The 17,921-nt window shown below is 37.8% G+C and overlaps 1 protein-coding gene across 1 annotated transcript in view; it reads right to left on the bottom strand.

The window, feature by feature from the left end:
- LOC105229058 (glucose transporter type 1) overlaps nt 1-11,749 on the bottom strand; it is a 343,334-nt gene extending 331,585 nt beyond the window's left edge. Inside the window, exons 1-2 of the mRNA XM_049458393.1 lie at nt 11,475-11,749; nt 6,867-7,640 (exon numbers count right to left, since the gene is read on the bottom strand). The gene's annotated coding sequence lies outside the window, so the exon portion shown is untranslated. The remainder of the gene's footprint in view (nt 1-6,866; nt 7,641-11,474) is intronic.
- Between the last annotated feature and the right edge of the window lie 6,172 nt (nt 11,750-17,921).

Raw genomic sequence — 17,921 nt, 5'->3', positions numbered from 1 at the left:
CAGACCGAAGCAGCAACAAGTAAGACTTGAGAGAGCGAAGCAGTTTCGTCACTTGGACGAAAGCGGTCAAATTCCGAGCATTGTGTTTTCTGACGAAAAAATTTTTTCAATTGAGCAATTCGTAAACTCTCAAAACGATAGGGTTTACTTGACCAACCGTTCATACGAGAATCTAAGTCATCGGTTGGCCACCAGTAGGCAGCACCCGCCACAAATAATGGTTTGGGCCGCTGTCGCCGCAGATGGGCGCTCTCCAATTGTTTTCATCGAGCCTGGCATCAAAGTAAATGCGACATATTTTCGGGAAAGTATTCTAGAGGCTGCTTTGAAGTCGTGGGCAAACAAACGTTTCGGTCGCAAGCCATGGACGTTTCAACAAGACTCAGCACCGTCTCACAAAGCGCAAGTGAACCAAGAATGACTGAAAAACAACGTTCCGAACTTCATTACGACCGTAAGTGAGCCAAAATACCGGCAAGTCACATTCGGTCAGCTTGCGATTCGTTTTTTTGACCACCTCAAGGCCATTATTAAGACAAAAGGTGGTCATATCGAGCAAAAGTGAATTGATCCTGAACTTATGATTATTTTCACACATTTTGTACTTTAAAATTAATGAAAATAATTTTCCAAACCCAAATTATGGTTGCTTTAATTGGTTCGAGTGCCGGACCCTGCATATGTTTAAACATCATTTATAAATTTTTTGGATACGAAATCTTTGATATTCTGCCTTTAGAAAGCAATTGCCCGATGCATCTCGCTTGTGCATTTGTCGGACAGCGGGCAGGATGCACGTCGCAATTTCTGTCGGAAACAAAAAATTCAAAGAGATTCATATTTTTTAATAATTTATCTTCTAGTTAAACTAAACAAATTTCATTTTGCAATAAATTTTTAATTTTAAAATTTTTTTATAAATTGAAAAAAGTGGTTTTTGGCCAAAAACAAATTGACTTCATGTTAAAAATAAAACTTGACTTTTTTAGTTGATTTTAGTTTAAATAGAAGATAATTTAATGCCAAAGATAATAAACTTTGCCCCAATTTCATACGACGTTTAGTTTTTTTTTTCTATCCTGCCCGCCAATTAAGAAAAATCGTAAAAATGAAAAACCGAGAAATCGCGCGTCAAAGTTTTCGCTTTCTTTTCAAGCGCTCATATATGTATTTGCTAGACGCTCGGTCACTATTTCCCTTCTAGCTTCGACAATATTTCGAATTCTCATCTATAACTTTGGGGTAATATTCTTAGATAATTTTTAAAGTGATTTAAGCAAAGAAGAATTAAATTTTTTAAAGCTTCTAAAGCAGGCCCACCCCTTAAGTACAATCTTAGTTAACGCTTTTTCTTGTTTTTTTTGGCATAATACTCGTATTTATATTTTTTTTAATCTCTAACAAATAGCTCAGCACTAAGTCCAAACGATTCTCACTACACTCATGTGTCTAAACTAGCATGTAACCAGGCCTACCGGTTTGACTATAAATTTGTATATAAATGCATGTACTTGTATATATGTACATATGTAGTATATATGTGTAAACGTTTGCTCCAAAATCCCAGTAAGTGGCACATATTTTAAAGCGATTGGATTATCACTGCCTATGCTATGTATGCAATGCTGTGCTATGCTATGTATCCCATGTACGCATGTATTTGCTTTTTGACTTGTTTTTGCGCAACTCGACTCAATCCAATTGTTGACATTATCCTTTTAGCGCTGTAAGCGCGATTAATAGAGCATACATTTATAGAGAATGCTTTTGAAGCCACAAAATACACACGCACACAAACAAACAAACAGCTACGGTGGCCATAAATAACGAATATTATTTGCGCGTGTATGTGTGTGTGAGTGCCAGCGAGTATTTACCAACACATATGCGTATTTGCACAGTGTGCACGAGCATTTATGTACCAATCAAACCTAAAAGTCATGTCATTATTGGTTTTGCGTATAGAATCCAAACACCTCACACCTCAACACCTTCACCGCAGCCACACTAACACACACACCCTAACAAGCAGCTCATACGCGCGCTGATCTAACGCGGCCAACGTGGGTGGCGGGATTTGGTGTCTCACCACTAATACAAATGCAAATAGTCGAGGTGTTTGTGTGTGTGTGTTCGTGTGTATAAATAAAGACATGCCAAAAAAGAGTATGTGTGCGAGCAACAAAATATTACAAATATTGAATATTGCCTGCAAAAGGCCACCATTCAGCCACCACAACAAATACAAATAGAAAGAAGATAGGTGTGTGTGTGTGTACAACAATAATAGCAAAGCCGAGTGTAAATGGCACAGTTCGTTAGGCGCAATATATTTGCACACATCGCGCGCAAAAGTCAACGCAGTAAATCAAACGAGCTGTGCTTGTGCTTTTATTTGAAATGAAGAAACTGTGCTGAATATCCAGCTGAATGGCGTTGTAGCGCGCTGAATTGCACCACCGAGAAGAACCATCAATTGTATTTATAGCATTTTAGATAAATATATACCTAAATAACTATCTCTGCCCGATTTTGTTTGCATATTAGTGGCTTTTAGAAGTCGCTGATGCTCAAAATAACAAGAGTAACTGTGTATATGAAGAATGTTGCTATGTGTATACGTAGAAGTGAGGAAAGTTCTCTATCCAGAAACGAGTTTTTACACACATATAACTCAAGAAAATTACGACTTCCGGTTTAAGATCAAATATTCTCTGAGTAGCCAGAAAAGATCAGGTCTGGAAGCAAAGGGGTCTGGTAGTGAACGAGGGCAAGGTGAAATTTCTCCTGTCATCAAACAGACACTCGACGCACTCTCGACTTGCCTTCCACGTCACTGTTGACAATCATAACTCCGAAGTCGTAGATAATTTCGTCTATCTTTGAACCAGCATTAACACCCAACAATAACGTCAGACACGAAATCCAACGCAAAATAACCATTGCCAACAAGTACTACTTCGAACTGAGTAGGCAATTAAGAAGAAAAGTCTTCTCTCGACGATCAAAGACGAAATTCTACAAGTCACTTGTCATCCCTATCCTGCTACATGTTGCAAAGGCATGAACAAAGACATCATCTGATGAGTCGGCGTACCGAGTTTTCGAGACAAAGATTTGAGATCTTTTGAGCAATTTCAACAGAAGTCGAAGAACGTTGAGCTGTACGAGATATACGACGGCATTGACATAGTTCAGCGAATTAAGAGACATCGGCCACTTGGCTAGGTCATATCGTTCGAATGAATGAAAACACTCCATCTCTGAGAGTATTCGACGCAAGTCGGAAAGATAATCGATATAACCGCGTAAGCAGTGTCTTTGCCAATAGAGAAGAAGAAGATTACAATTTTAACGAGGTATCCACAATGGCTCTTGTGTAGAATTTAATTAGACAACTTTGAAATAACAGTACGCTAAGAATTCGCCTAGAACAACAGATACATATATCGTGTACGTATTCCGCAAAAGAATGTTTCTACTCTGAAACGCGTCGGTACTTAGAACCGCAGTGAAGCTGTCTACTTTAAAAGAGCAATGTTAATAAGGTACAGAGATGACATTGACAAGATAAACAACAGAATCGTTAGCGCAACCTTTTTTGAGCCTAAAAAAAGAAGCTAAAAAAGTTGGTCTTGTTGTGAACGAGAGCAAGACAATGTATCAAGAAGCCACACAAAGAGTGAATAATTGTCTCCATTTTGAAACTAGGATAAACAATGGATATCACACGTAGAACAACTTTTTTCTGTTCTGCGCAAGATCTTTGGAGCCCTCCTCTTGAGCGATGAGTACTGAAGAAGAGAGTTCCATGTGGGAGAACTATGGCAAAATGGATATAGCTAGATGCTTATAAATTCGAGCAATTTAAATTCGGGTAAGCATGAGGCCGCGCACTACTTCGTACCGATTTCATCAAATTTCGGGGAAAAAATTCGATCAACATCGTGTCTATTAATGGTAACGGCATTTTCTGTCTCATTCCGAAAGAAATAGGACCCGATAACCCGCACCAAACGGTAAATTTTTGTGAAAGCACTTGCATTTTCCGAATCACAAGAGAATTTGAAACACTTCAATATCGACAATTTTGCGTTTCCAAAACCATTAAACCAGAAATGGCCCACGGCTGAGAAGGTGATTTTGCGATGAACAAGAATTGGTGATTTTTTAGAACGTGAATTTGCATAATAATCTTGGACAGCTTTCAAGCTGACGCGACGTGATGCAAGGGCAATCCTTACAGAATACACGAACAAAATTTGACACAAATCCAAAAACAAACATTGCTTGAATTTCAGCAAAGTAGAGTTAAGTAAAGACAAAATTTTTTCCCTATATTTGCTTTTTTTAGAAGAATCATAAATGAGGAAGAAATCAATATTGAAGTAGTAATATGCCTTTATTTTCAAAGAAAAAAATTTATCGAATTGAAATACGAGTCATATTCCTTTTAGGTACTGTTCTCATGTAAGCGATCTTTGGTTAGTTTATCTGCTTTAGTTTGCTCTGGCTTACTTCAAGAACTTCCATGGCCCTGAGAATTCATAGAAAAGAAATATCGAAATAAAGATATGAGCAAAGCAAGCGATCATTGGAATTCTATCGTGTATTCTGTAAAATTATTATAAAAGACCTTCAACTCTTCAGATATGTAATTGTATAAAAGCTACGCCAATAACCTGACTGATATTGAATTTCGGATTTGACGGCTTGGCATTTTATTTCTTTAGAATTATATTTATTCTCTTTTAACTCTTCGGATACCAGAAATAGTATACAATTTATATACATTTAAATTTCCGTAGAATTTGCCAAGGAGAATTGAAATTATACGACTTCTTCGAACTCTTCAGAAAAATAAAAAAAAACGAAACTGCCATGTGGAAGTCAGTCGAGTCTTTTAGCTATTGTTTTTTTGAGTTATTTTTAGGTAGCTTAAGCCATTACAACTAAAAATATCTTTTTATCTGTATTGTATATATATAAATTTAGAGCTCTACAACAGCCCGCAATGCCACAAATTTCCATTTGCCGCTTTTAGGTTATGTTACTTGGCAATAATTTTGTTGCTTAGCAGCAGTAAACGATGGATCTATTTTTGTCGTATGGCAAATAAGTTTCCCTTGATCTACCATTCATCACATCAACTCTAACGTAGCAACAAAAAAAATAAAAATAAAAACATAAAATAAATAAGGAAATCCAACGACTCAAACCTGAGTGATGATAAACAAACAAACGTGTTTTGGGAAATACCACTTGAAGGGCGAGGGTGATGCCAAGCGGAAAAAAGTAAATAGAAATATTTCTCATCATCACCTTTGCTATGTTAGATTTGTTGACGTCGAAAATTTTTCTGAAGTCTTCTTTAAAAGTTGAGGGTGAAAATAGTAATTTTATATGTATGTGATCGCTTTCGGTTTTAAGTAACTGAATTCCGGCAGGAAGTGGAAAGTTTTTATTTTGTACTTATATTTGTACAGATAACTTTTTAATGTACGGTGATTCATCAATATTTTGTATATTTTTCTAATTCATTCATTCAATCATATATGTATTTATTTTTTTATAAAAAATTTTCTACCGACTGAGCTACCAGATCTTAATCTCTTCGTTTTACAATTAATATTTTTATCAACAATGAAGCATGGTCTTAAACATTAGCTATGATGCGGTATAAGTTCATCAATTAAACGTAAAACGTCGATGTTCTAAAAATTTGATAGTCGAAAAAGTCTTTTCGTATTTGTCAATAGACGTCGTTGCAGTCGTATACATATCACCAGTGCTACCCATCACATTGTGTCATACCATATAGTGTTGGAAAGGTGAGATTTTCATTTAAATGTAAAGAATTAAATTAGAGGAAGTTGAAAAAAAGTTACAGCTGTTCAATATTGAATGAAAATAATGAAAAAATTCGTCATATTTTGAAATTTTTGTATAAAAAAGGGAGGAATGCCAATGCGTCCTATCGTTGAAAAATTATTGACCAGATTTTTATCACATACATTTAAAAAAGGCTAGCTACAAAAAGAAGCTTGATGTTTGGGTACCACGTGAATTGTTTGTGAAAAATTTAAAGGACCTAATTAACATCTGCCATGCTTTGCTGAAACGAAATATAATCGAACCATTTCTGAATCGAGTGATAAAAGGAGACGAAAACTGCATCAAATGCGACAATAATGTGCGAAAAAGATCATGGTGCAAGTGTGGTAAAGCTGCACAATTGGTCGCAAAGCCAGGATTGACGCCTCGAAAGGTTAGGTTGAGTGTTTGGTGGGATTGGAAAGGACTTATCCACTATGAACAGCTCCAGCCTGGTCTGTTCTACATTTTATTGTCAACAACTGATGAGTTTGAAGCAAGCAATCGAAAAAACCGGCCAGTACTGATCAACAGAAAGGGTTTCGTCTTCTATCAGGACAACGCTAGATCACAGACATCTTTGATGACTTGGCAAAAACTGGGAGGCTTGGCTGGGAAGTTTTTATGCATCCACCATATAGCCCTGACTTTGCACCAACGGACTACCATTTATTTTGGTCAATGCAGCGCTCCCTTAATAGAGTAAAGTTGGCTTCAAGAGAAGCCTGTGAAAATGAGTTTTCGCAGTTTTTCGCCGAGAAACCAGAAAAGTTTTACACTGATGGAGTAAAAATAAATGATGGTCGACCAAAATGATACATATCTGGTTCATTAAAGTTTATTATACTAAATATAAAAAAAAAATAAGTTGAAGTTTGATTAGAAATACGAAAAGACTTTTTCGACTACCCAATATGCCAGAAAATCGCCGATTATGTAAAAATGAAAAACACTATACTCTTTCTCAAAAGTTTTAAAATATTGCAACTCACCGTTTTGAAAGTCCAGCCGCCCACTCTTCACCACATCTTCATCAATACTACGCCGTTGTTTGACTAGTTGAAATTTTCGCTTGTAATTTGTCATAAATTTGACACTGCTTCGATTATGTTATTTAACAATTTTCGTTCACTTTCCTCACACAACAATTATGGTTTATTCATTACTTCCTTTTGTTATTGAACAGATATAATATTTTTAGTTTCAAACCAACACGCACAAACACATTGATAACATTAGGAAGGCACCAAATGCAAACGCGTGGACATTTACGTGTATTATAAAAATGTAACGGTATTCACGAATAAATCTGAATAAATCTCGGGGTTTCGGCTACGATCACTTGAAACGTTCGGTATTACAATTTTTTGAGATTTTTGGATTTTTACAATGTTTAAGCATTGATAACGGTTAAAAGTGCATTCACTGACTTTTTGCTAATGTTGTTTTTGTTTTAAATTTTGCTTAATTTTTTTTCTATTATTTAAATTTTTTATTCGTCATTTCGTTGTGGTTTAGTTTTAGAATTTTTAACAATGGTTATTCGTTCGGATACGCAGGGTTGTTTTTTATTGTTTTGTATATGTTTTAACACTGTTTTATTTATGACCGGAATTGCTAAATAGTTTTAATTTGTTCTTTGTATTATTTATTTGTCTTATCTTTATTTTATTTTTTCAAATTTTTATCTAATTTCTTATTGTTTTAGTGATCACTATAGTGTTTTCTAATTTTTTCAATGCGTCGGCATCTAAAATTATGCTACACTGTAAGAAAAAAGCCCAAATGTAATTTAGTTAGATTTTGAGTGAAATGTTTTGAGCTCGAGAAAATGTTTTGTAAAACACAAACGAAGTAGAGCAGAAGTTTTAATGACATCCCTGTGGAACCATATTTTTTAAGCATTTTGTCCTATAATTGTGTGAGACTATCATATAATGATAGTTCAATCACTGATCTTACGATAAAACCAAGTGAAGATTAGCTGCAGAGAGGTACAAATCCTGTAAAAATTTCTATAAAATCCTTAGATGACGAACGTTGTGGGCTCTGTAGTGTAATCTAGGCACGTGTAGATACATTTTCCGTACTTAATAGATTTTAGAATTAATTTCAATCACAAGTTGCATTGTATACCTCATTAATCTAGTAACCCACCTTCTACAACTTTTTTTTACTGCAGGCGTTTGCATCTTATACTATAGATGACGAATTCGCGCGAATATATAATTTGTCAGAGACGTCTATCGCAGCAAAGAGAGAGGATAGAATCAAAAGCATCGCAATGTGGCAGCAACGGAGACAAACTTTATGCAAAAGATGATGGACATACAGACTGATTTCGGACATACATTCGTGGATAGATAAATAACATGGGGACCTGGAATTACACCTAACCCAAGTACTCAGTAGCCGTGGGTGCATTAGAAGCTACCTATACAAATATCGACATGAACTTAGTCCATATTGTCCGACGTGTAAAGAGTGTATAGAGTATATAGGTTTAGCGGATTAAAGTCCCGCACTCCGGCTTTCGATGCGTCCTCCTACTATAAAAAAAATAATAATACCATAATACTGCAGATGACATAAGGACATATGATCTAGACATTAAACTGATTACGCTAGACAACACGGATCAAATGAGACATAGCCCAAACATTTGAACTGTGAAGAAGCTTTCACTCAGATTCCATTAGGGTTCCAGCCAATGATCTGACTTGGAAACTGTAATATCAAACAACAATTCTTTCCTTGGATCATTGGGCAGCATAGGTTTTATTATAGACGTCAGCTAAAGGTAGGTCAAACAAAAAGCAGACTCGAAAAGCACCGTGTGTTAGATGACCTGGTCAATAATATTCATAGAAAATAGATTGGGTGTGTTAGTGTTAAATCTAGATTAATGGAAGTTTACGTTACTAAAATGTACAGAATCTAATCCCCCGAGAATCACTCTGACCACTCGGGCAACTCTAGTTATAGTTTGAGCAAATTCAAACTCTCTGGATTTCGAATGCTTCAGAGTTTGGCAATAGTCGCTATAAATATTTTCCCGCATTTACATAAAGCAAAATTTATATTTTTATAATTTAAGCCACAAAAATGGTTTACTTGAATTTCCGGACCAAATTTTTTTGGGTTGGTTTTGGCAGAATCTAAAACTTTTTCCTGAATTCAATTCTGTTGGATGCCAATTTAGCTAAAAATGAGTTTGACAATATATGAATGAAGGATATTTGATGGAAGACGAGTGGTCTATTCGAAAAAAAAGTTAGCATGCAAGCTTCTGGCTAAATTTTATTTTAGAAATAATTATAATTGCAAAATAATTACAATAATTATTATACTTAAGCATATTTCTTAGGATTGGAGACGCTACATTAACCAGTTATTGAATTATTGCACAAAATATTGATTTTGAAGACAAACATAGCTCAGTTGAGAATTACACATGATATGCGAATGAAATTTGCACCCTAAAAGTATGCAATGGAATGCGCTAGAGTCGAATTGCTAAACTCGTAGCCATGTTACGCTTGTCACTGATATACCTACAGGTATGACTATGGTTTCGAAAAATATAAATAAAGGTCTCTTGAAAAGCTTGAAGACCTACATATAAGTAACTTGGTAATAAAGATCTCTTGTAAAGCTTGAAGATTTACATATGGTAAAAGTAATAATATGAATTTTCTGACTGTTGTATGAAGTAAATTGACACGACTTTAGATAAAATTACCATTTTTCGGTTAAGTTAATTTAAATGTAGTTAATTTATAACGAGTTAATTAGTTAATTTACCAAATTTCAGTCAACTAATTCGAAATAATCATCAGGATTTCCATTTTCTCTACAAAAACAACTACAATATCTTCATTTGTCAGAATTCCTCAATCACTACTCTCTGCACCGTTATCCAACTAGACAAGAAATTATTGGTAAATAACTGCAAATAGATATGTAGTATGTAAAGCTTGTTTGTTTTGTTGTTGTTTATAGTGAAAGGATTCCTTTATTTCATGTTTTCCTGTTGATGCCACAGCAAGATGAGGAGGTAGCGACCATTTAAAGAAGATCAAAAAAACCAGCGAATATTTTACCTTAGCCAGGACATTTTTAAATGTCAAAGACACACACACACACATGCGCATAACAACAAAAACACATTAAACGTGCACTTTTAAACACAAAACAGCTCAACATATCCGAAGAAAAGAAGACGAAAAAAAACATAAAAGTAATCAACTCGGCTGTGGTAGACAAATGCGATTTTCTATGCTCGACGCTGACTGTGGGGCGGACGAAGGCTATGCGAGGGGCGGACAAGCGGACGAAGGCGCGCCGTGACGTGTGGTGAATGGGCAATTTCGCATTGAAAGCCATGAAAAGCTAAGTTGTACACGCCAAATTGCTGCGGAGCGCACCAGCGCGAAGAAGGACGCGGCGATGGCGAAGGAGCGAACGAGTAACTGTTAAATGTAGCGCAGCAACGGCAATAGTAGCAGCAGCGCAGCAGTAGTGGCAGCGCAGAGGCCAAACGTCAAAAGCATGTTGGAGAGCAGACGAGGCAGCAAACGTGGTGGGCAACAGGGGGGGAGGGTTGACGGTAATCTCAAATTGCACGAGACGAAGTTTACAACTCATTGAATTCACATTACATACAATGTAAGACGGCAAGCGAAATGGAATGGCAAGCTGGCAGACGCTTGGCCAGAAGTAGCGAGTAGACATACTATTTTAAGTTAGACGCGTGTGTTTGTGTGTGTGAGTTTTGATTTTTTCCCCCATTTTTTTTTTAGTAATGGCGAGATTTAGCGAAGGACACAATTCCGCTGCTCGCCAGCAAGCGCCAGCCAAAGGCCACCTGACTGCCAATAACACGCTCACGACAATTTGTCTGCCAGGTTGGCTAACAAACGGGCAGAACGGGTCGGTGGGCTGGCAGACACACTAAACTCGCACACACACACATACGCATTCATACAGACACACGCTCGCGCTACACACTTGCTGGCTGTCATTGTGACGCGTGTCCGGACACTGCACGATTGCTTTATTGACACACTGACTAAAAGATTGACTAATTGTGTAGAACGGGAGGACTAAATGGCTGACTGGTTGGCTGCCTGGCTGGGTGCTGGGTACGCAGTCTAACAGTAAATGTCATTTATAATTTTTGGGCTTGTATGTATAAGGGCACTTGCAAATCCTTGCACGTCGCTACTGTTTTTAAACGAAATATTTCCAAACCACCGCTGCACTGCCACAAAACCACGGAGCCGTGCTACAGTCTCCAGTTTTGCCACAAATTATAGCTGCTTTCGAGATTTACTTCGACAAATTTTCCAGCCGCAGCAAAACAGTGTCAGTGCAGGCACCTTGAATCCGTTTTATTGGCTTTTCGCACGCACCAACTTCCACGCCAGCCAGCCGATGTGCTTTGCCACGGCACTGCCGTTCAATGTTGGTTAACTTTGTAAATATTATTGCACGCAGTGCTGGAGCAAACACATTTTGCACGGAATTCACACACTTTTCGCACACTTTGCACTTTTTGTAAATTTTGCAAAATTTTTTTCCATTTTTTCATTGCTTACACATTATTTTTTTGGATTTTTTCTTTTTTGCACACTGCACTGCACACACTTTTCTTCAGCCTGCTGCCTGCGGAACCGCCCTAAACAGTCGGAGAAAAACTGAAAATGAAAATTTTGGTGAATTTTCCACGAGCGCACGAGCCTTGCGTTCCAACAAATGCAAAATAACGGTACAAAAATACGGTGAATGCCGAAGCGCACAGCGAGCGTCAAGGCGCACCACACACACTTACACATATACAACAAAAAACCAACAATAACGGTAAAAACGAAAGCAGCACGAGGCAGTGCAACGATGATTACGCTGAGAGTTGACGGCAAAACGGACATAAACAGTTAAATGTGGGGCGAAAAAGACACAACGATAACGTCGTACGAGGCACGACACACAAACAATGCGCAACGTACAAATGTACAGCAATAATTCACCACAAACCACACACAACACCGAGAAACGTAATGGAGATTGCAACGCTAACACTACAACACTACACTGCCGTTAGTCAAAGGCAGCGCGCCCGACCACCCACAGCGAACTTCACCTCGAACAGCATTGACAGTAGCCGTGGCAGCTTCACGGCAACATACCGTTATTTTCTTTTGCAAAAACAATGCCTGTGCATGCGCACGAACGAGAGCCGAGCCAGCGCAGAAACGTAGCGGGGGGCTACAACACACAACGCTACATTGCTCAACACGCTGAAACTATCGCAATCAATAAGTCTACACAGCCGAGCAGCGTAACGGCGGCGAACAAGACGAAGAAAGTGACGAGAATGACGACAGCGAACACAGGCAAGGATTCTGAGGCGGCGAAACGCACAGAGCAAAAGTGTGAGCAGAAATGGAAGAAGAAGAGCGGTGGCGCAGGCACAATTGTAGCGTCAGCAGCCAATGTTTCAAGCTTCGCCGCCACCACTGTAACAATATCGTTAGCGCCATACGCCCAAGTTGGCTGCTCCAGCTCCGGTCTGCTGACAGAATCCAATGCTTTGGGTATGACGGACGAGCTCGCACGCTCGCCTCGAACGAGTAGCGAGCATATGCGACGCATTCACGACGACGAGTACGTACGCGCGCATCGCTGTGGTGTATTTGGTGGTGAGGATTGCTGTGGTGAGTTTGCCAAGTGTAATATTTATGCATGCGCTGCTTGCTGCCCGCAAGTCTGAACTTCAATGTCTCCCTTTGTTTTTGCTTTTTCTATTGCTGCATGAGTTTGTATGTATGTATATGTTTGTATGCATGTGTGTATGTGTCTTCTTTTATTGTTATTATCTGGCGCTGTTGTCAGTTATTTCACTGCAAAATTATAGCCACAAGAAGTCCAAATTTATTAGGATTTCAAAAAACGCTCACTCATTTAATCAAACACTTCGGTTTTGCAGCAGAATTTTGGCAATTTCTGCAATTGCGACCACGCCTCCAAATTTATTACCTTACTTGTCATACAGCTGCCAGCGAGCCACAATCTAATTTTGTTCTTTTTCACATTGCTTTCTTGCCACACACTTTGTTCTTCGCTCGTTTTCTCGTGAGCTTCTCGTGTTGTTTTTGTTGCTTTTTCCTTTAATTTTCAACTTCGTTTTGAGTCCGTTATTTTACCTACACAAATCTTTTCGTCATTCGTATTTTTGGCTCGACTTCTGCTACTGCTTTACGCTTGCGTTTTTTCTTTTTCTGTTTCTGTTTCTTTTTTACCCCCAAAGCGCTTTTCGTTCTACTTCAGCTTCTTGGTTCAGCTGCTACTTCGCACGGCTCCAACTCGGCACGGCACGTCTGGCTGCGTCGTCGTCACAACGGTTAATGTCAGGTGTTTGCGCTCGTTGCATAGCCCTGCCAATTGTCCAACTGTCAGCGCTTGTTGGGGCTGCTAACCGCACGAATGGCGCGTGGCATCCACTTTCACCACTCACGCTCTTCGCCAATCTCCATTACTCTCGCGCACACTCTCTCTCTTTCTACCGCTCTATTGTCATGTAGAACGTGCCGCTCGTTGTGTTACGCTATTCGGTGTAAGCAGCAATTTGCTTTGTAGACATTTGTCCGAAGTAACCGTTATTTTCGGAACAGTGCTACCAACTTCGCTTTGGTTAAAGGATATTTGTATTGTAGACTCGGTATGGACAAATGTCATTCGTGTTGTCTCGTGGTGAAAACGAGAAAAAGTGTTGCTCCTTTGACGAAATTTTTGGCGAGTATTTAAGAAAGTCTTCTTCTTACATAAAATATTTCTAGTAAGAATATCGCATAATTCATTTAGAGAATTATTTTTCAGTAGTTCACAGGTAGACCCTAAATCGTTCGATAACTACAAAAAATATATATTGAAAAATCTGGAAATACCTGAGCATATGCTAATAAATTAATTAGTCCAACTTGTAGCATGCCTTTACGTAGCTTTCGGAATTATCTAGACGAATAAATATTTAAAAGGTATGAAGACTATCGAATTTTATAATTTTCTCTGTCCTAAACAACGATTTTAATAGATGTAACTATGAACAGTGCCCAGAGGATAATTTACTTAAGAACTTCGTATTTCTTCTTCACAGTTTCGACTAATATAAAACAACTACATATATAAATCACCAAACCTTTATGCAATACGGTGATTTCATTTCAAATTAGAACACATGCCGTTATAAAAAACCTGTGTAATATATAATTGATGGAAGAATTTACAAATTCTTAACTCCAAAACAATCTCGCAGACAGCGCTTGGTAAATATAAAAATTGATCCATTTCGAGATCCCCTACCTTTTTAAAAGCAAAAGCAAAGAAACTTCAAATTTAATGGGGAATGTTTATTATTATTCGAAAGAACACTCTTTGGAATTTATTTTTTGAAGATTACCTCTTTCAGATTTTGGCCGCGGCTACGTCTCAGATTATCCATCCGTTAAGTCCATTTTTTGACGAATTACAAGCGGGATGTTTTGCTCCAAGGACTGAATCGAAACATGATTGCCGCATATACATAGACAAAAGTTAGTTTAAAGTTAATTACTAATTTGTGTCGAACAGAGTTATCCAGTAGTCGCCGAAGTAGCTCGTAACAAACAAGATAAGAATCATAATTGCTTAACCAAGATTTGCGGAACATATTCTGAGCGAACACAAGATTCGAAGCCTTCGCGGTGACGTAGAATTTTCATATGATAATTTATTTGTTTTAATTTAATTTTTCAATGGAAATGGTTGTGTCCAATCTTACCTGAAAATGTGTAGGGGCAAAACATTATTCTATATTTGTACAACCAGAAATATTAATCACGTCGAGGTTACTTTCTTTGAGGGTCCACTTCACGTGATCAATAAATTGACCCAAACCGTTACGAAAGTTTTGAATATCAAATGATAGATATTGAAAACCATAAAAGGATCGTCATATTTTCAATTTGCTAGCTACGGTTTCGAAGAAGCACTTGAGGGTAATAACTACCTCCCCGAACATGGAAACAAAAATTTCGAAGAGGGAGAAAAAATATATCCCCAGATATTCAACAACGAATATTCGAATATTACATTTCATATTTTTAACGATAATTAAAGGGTAGAAAATATCGGTCAAGAAATCTACATATTTGTCTCCGACTTCTCTAGTTTTGCGATTATACATTTATTTGGTATTTGAATTGAGGATATGTGTAAAAATTTTACTATTTTCCTATATTGCGGGTATTCAAAAAAAAAAACACCTGGCCACTATGAAATCAATTGCCGTAAATTGAAATGGAACACGTTGCGTAAGCCCCGAGGCAATATCACGAGAACAGTATTAGATTGGAATCATCAAGGAAGCCGCAGACCAGGGAAATCAACTAATATGTGGTGGCGACAAATCGAAGCAGAATTGCAAGGAACTGGCGTTCTTGGGGACAAATCAAACATTTCTGTCAAAAATTATAATTCAAAATCTGTTTCAATAGCTGCTATAGTTTGTTCGATTTACTACTGCTTAAAGCAGGCATATCGAAAACAACTAATAATACGCTTAGTAAAAAAGAAAATCCTTAAGTCTCCAATAGAAGATGAATTATGGGTTCGTTGATTTTGTTCCGGTAATTTTATCGAATCTGCGAATCGCTGCTGATGCAAAACAAAATACGACAACTCATCGCGCCTTGCCAGAAGCTCCTTGGGCTTAGTTGGGTGGTTCTTATGCATCTATTGGTTGTGTCTAGGGTGAATGATTTTTCTGTTAACAAATTCAGCTAAAGTACAAATAGAGCTTTTAAAAACTGATTGACTTTTATGAGAATAGCATTATGAAATTTTATTTCATCAGTCGCATTCTGCGCTCGTGTGTCACCACCAGTTAGTATTCCGATCATTTTCCTATAGTGTCTTCTGGGAAATTTGTGTACCTCCGATCTACCGTTTTATTCATGACATCTGCACATTTGCACCCAGGTAGATGGTTCCATCGAGAATTGATATTCTTTACAATGCTTCTCTTCAGATTGTCGTATAGACAATGCATGGGTTTTCCAATGTAGATCACGTTTGTTATTCGTACGTCATTCTTAGCAATCTCGTCCACTAGTTCATTGCTCTCGATACCTTTGTGACCTGGCACCCAGTAAAAGTGAAGTTGCTTGCTTCTGGCAACACTTTCAGGAATTGCCCGCAGATGCGTTAGAGGACAGCCCCGCGACTTTCGTAATACCAAAGACCTCAGCTTAGAATATACTGCAGTGGTCCGGCAACTTAAAAACTGCTTTTAAAATAAATAAACCATTTAACTAATTGTAAATATAATTGACTTATTTTTACAAGACCTTATATTAAAGTGTGAGAAAGTAATGTATATTTAATTTCAAACTGGATTAGCCTGTGAGATCACTGAGTTGTAATTAAGGGATATAAATTCATAATCAAGGTAATTTACTGTATAAAAAGTACAAAAATCGTCCAGCCTTCCGGTTAGGTATGTCCAGCGTCAAGTAACAGTATCATTACTCAAAACATAATCAGCGCTTTCATTCTTTCTCACTGCTCGGATAAGAAACAAAATCGAACGAAATCTTTCCAGTCATCTTAACAAAGGTACACAACATAATTCCATCCAAAAGAATCGACAAAAGAACTGAAAACAGCAGGGAAACACCAAGAGCGCAAAAAAGGGAACCGAAAAACGCAAACTAAGCACGGATAATGTGGCGTATAATGTGTGAACAAAACACGCCTAACACTTAAGAACCCACAAGCGAGCACAGCAGAGTGTGCGATCACTCGCCGCAGGCGATAATTTAACATTACCCGCCCTAATTACGGTGCTGCATGCGCTGTACACAGACATACACAAAGAAATTACAAGTAAATAGTAAGAAAAGCATCTTGAGTTGTTGCGTCAGAGCATTGTGGCGCACCTTTTGTGCAGCGCCTACTTGCAACACTTGAAATTGAGTCTTTAATGAACTTTCAATTGGCACTTAAATGTAACAATAGCTAAGCAAGCAGCATGAAAAGATTGATAAAGATTGTCGAAAGGAAAATTATGCGGCCACTTATCGGCGGCTTGCAGTGCAGGAACTCGGCGACGCAACGTCGCGCAACAGACGCGCAGGTAAGCAAGAAAGCGTGTAAGCAAATGCGAGTACGTTAAATATTTAGCTAAGAAGGTTTGCTGCGGAAGTGGTGCCTAGGCAAATTAACCCCTTAAGCAGCGGGTTACACGCATCTTATGGCGTTGATTCGGTTTCGTTTTTGTTGTGTGTCGTTTTTGGGCTTCGAGTGGGTTCTTTGCTTTATTTCAATACAAAAACGGAACAAAAAGCTTTTCTTCTCGATTCAAAGTTGGTTTGACACTTTGTTGCACAAATTATAGGTATTATGCATGCATTTACATAAAAGCACTTAAATATACATGCATCTCGGCATAAGTACGGAGGCGCATAAGCATTCAACTGTCTAACTGTGCGCTTTAATAAGCTCGTATGCAAAATTAGAGGGAATCGCTTTCATGCGTTTTACGGAATGACTTTGAACGCAGACGAAGAAGGAGGTTAATAATGTGGTGTAGTACAGTTACAAGATTTAAAATATGGTCTTACTGATTTTTAATTTAATGCTTCTGTTATATGTAAAATATTTGTAAAATATTTACAGGGATTAAAAAATGTATACCCTGAACGTGATATATTAAGTATGCCACGAAATTTGTAACACGCGAAAGGAACCATCAGAGACCCCGTAAATTGTATATAAAAATTATCAGCGGGACGAGCTGAACTGATTTATCCATATCCGTCCGTATACACGCGAACTAAGCCCTTCATTTTTGAGCTATCGATCTGAAATTTTGCGCACACCCTTTTGGGTTTAAGAAACGGAACTTTTTGTGGAAATCACCGCTACCGTACTACTACAGTAAGAATATCCAAGCAAAAGTACATGTTAAAAAAGTCTTCGTCTGTTATGTTATTTTTGACCGATTAGAC

This window comes from Bactrocera dorsalis, chromosome 5, assembly GCF_023373825.1.
Source record: "Bactrocera dorsalis isolate Fly_Bdor chromosome 5, ASM2337382v1, whole genome shotgun sequence".
Lineage (NCBI taxonomy): Eukaryota > Metazoa > Arthropoda > Insecta > Diptera > Tephritidae > Bactrocera > Bactrocera dorsalis.
Note: the sequence above shows the minus strand (reverse complement) of the source record. Positions and strands in the feature narration are given on the sequence as shown.